Source organism: Lactuca serriola, chromosome 7, assembly GCF_051521515.1.
Source record: "Lactuca serriola cultivar US96UC23 chromosome 7, Lser_US96UC23_V15, whole genome shotgun sequence".
NCBI lineage: Eukaryota > Viridiplantae > Streptophyta > Magnoliopsida > Asterales > Asteraceae > Lactuca > Lactuca serriola.
The window spans coordinates 129,918,140-129,920,767 of NC_136414.1; positions in this window are offsets into that span (position 1 = coordinate 129,918,140).

Below are 2,628 nucleotides of genomic sequence, written 5' to 3' on the forward strand. Positions count from 1 at the left end.
GATCGTAAATAATTATATCATGAATAAGGAGATCAATTATGGAAGAGAATATATATATATATATATATATATATATATATATATATATATATGTGTGTGTGTGTGTGTGTGTGTGTATTTTAATAATTTAGTTATAATATAGTTTAAGATAATGTTATTAATTTGTAAATATATTTATTATTATAAAATTAAGTGTGTGTATATATATATATATATATATATATATATATATATATATATATATATATATATATATATGTTTAGGTTATTTTGTTTTTACTAACTATTGTGTGTCAGAATGCACAGATCTGGACCACTGGATGAATAAAATCAACAATCATGATCTGAGGGTCTATGATATTATCATAGGGTAGCATATATCATATAATCACATAAATTTCAGCAAAAATGTATTTTGGTCAATTAACCTATTTTTAAAAAGGAAATTTTCGTATTTTAAGGGATCATTAATTCTCTTATTTTTTAAAAATATGAATTTTAAATTAATTCTAATTAAATTTTAATATTATTTTTAATAATAACCGATTTTATTCTGTCAGAATGACAAAAAGTCAATAATACGCTAGTGAATATATTTGCGGTTTTATTCTTGCATAATATTGTTTCATTCAAGATACTTTTTATATTAAACATGCTTAAAGAATTATACAACATATTATCAAGAATAAAGTTTTCTAAAGAATACGGATTACATTTATTCTTAAAGATCAAAACTAAAATGGTTAAAAAAAGAAAAAAAACATCAAAATCTAACAAAAACATTAATCAATTCCAAAAGAATATTATTGTTAAGAAACACTTTATACATTTTAGCATAATACATTTTGCAAGAATACACTCTAGTTCTCCATGTTTTTTCTCCTTTTCCACATCAATAGCAGTCTCTTCAAAACTTAAATCCACAAAAAAAAAAAACATAATCAACTTTCAAATAGTAAAAAATTCGGAGCATTCTAAAAGAATAACAACTATAAACTCTGATAGAATGTAGTAAACATCAAACAATTGTAATTTATTCTAACAACATGCATTATTAGTTATTCTACTAGAATATACTATCGCTATTCTAATAACATGCATTACTCGTATTTCTGCTAGAATGCATTACCAGTTAAACAAATATACTTGTTGTTAATAAAACATTTCTAAAGACTTTTTGACAGAATGCATTTATATAAATAAATTCAGACAGAATACACACAAGTTTTAACTTATATTCTAATAGAATTTACAAAATCTTTTTTTATAAAATATGTAACGCCCGGTTTCCCAGGTACATTAATTAATATTATAATTTGAATCGTGTTGAGGTGACTCGACGAGTTGGTGCTTAGAATCGTCGAGTCAGGTCGCGAATGGGTGACGTGGAAAATGATTAGACTCGACGAGTCAGGGGAATGCACTTGTTGAGTTAGAGCTGGCGAAAGAAACCCTAATTTCTCGGGTTTGGGACCTATTTAAGGATCCTTATAGCCACCATTTGCGGCTACCAAACCCTTGAGAGAAACCCTAAGAGTGCTTGAGCGTTTGTGAGAGGAAAGAAGCCATTATTTGATCTTTGTGGGTTGGTTTTGCAAGAAAAAGGTGGTTCCAGCTTAGAGCAGGCCAAGAAGGTTGCATATATGTGGATCTCGAGCAAAGAACATCATCCTTGAGGTAACATATCGATCCTTTTTCTGTTTTGTTGAAGAATCCATGGATCTAGGGTTTTCTATACCCTTTATTGGGATGATTGTTGGATATATGGTCCCTTATCATGTTTAGACTTTGGATCTGGACCCATAGTGGTCCAGAGAGCTTTATCCATCTTGCTTTATGATGAGTTATGGAAGAAATGGGCTTGGGATGTTGTATTTAGGGCAAATACTTCAAGTAGAGTTATTTGGACGATGCATGAATATCAAGTTTGAACCTTTACGTGTTTATTGAGCTTGGGAAGGTTAGATCTATGGATTAGAGGAACATATCTGACCTCAGAAGGCCATTTGAGTTCGAGCATGGAATGAACTCACCGAGTCCATGAGCAGACTCGACGAGTCGGACCGGGTTGTCCCGTGACTCACACAGTTGGTGATTCGCCGAGTTTGGGGAACGACTCGGTGAGTCAGTTGGGATTTAGGGGACTTGAGTTCACATCTGAACTCGCCGAGTCAGTGCCTGACTCGACGAGTTAGGTCAAAGGGTGGCCATTGACCAGAGTTGACCAGAGTTGACTTGTGTTGACTTTAGGGCATTAGTCAAACTAAGTCGGGGAGGTATTAATTAGAGATGTATTTATACTATAGGAGGAAGCTAGGTCGGAAGATTGAGCGCGAGTGATAATCCGACATCTTTGAGTGAAACATCCCAAAAATACGACCCGAAAATTTCATTTTTAATATAACCAAAAATCATAAAACTGAGTATCACATAACAAAACCATACGCTGCGTATCTCAAACCATAATAAAATACTGTGAGAAAAACTGTGTCATAACTGTATCAAAACATATCTAAGAAACTGAATCAACTCCCAGGACAAAACTGAAGTTGTGGTGTGTGCGATGCCATCATCCCGAGCTCTTCCCTTTACTTGCGGAAGTACCTGAAACCAAAAACTGAAACCGTA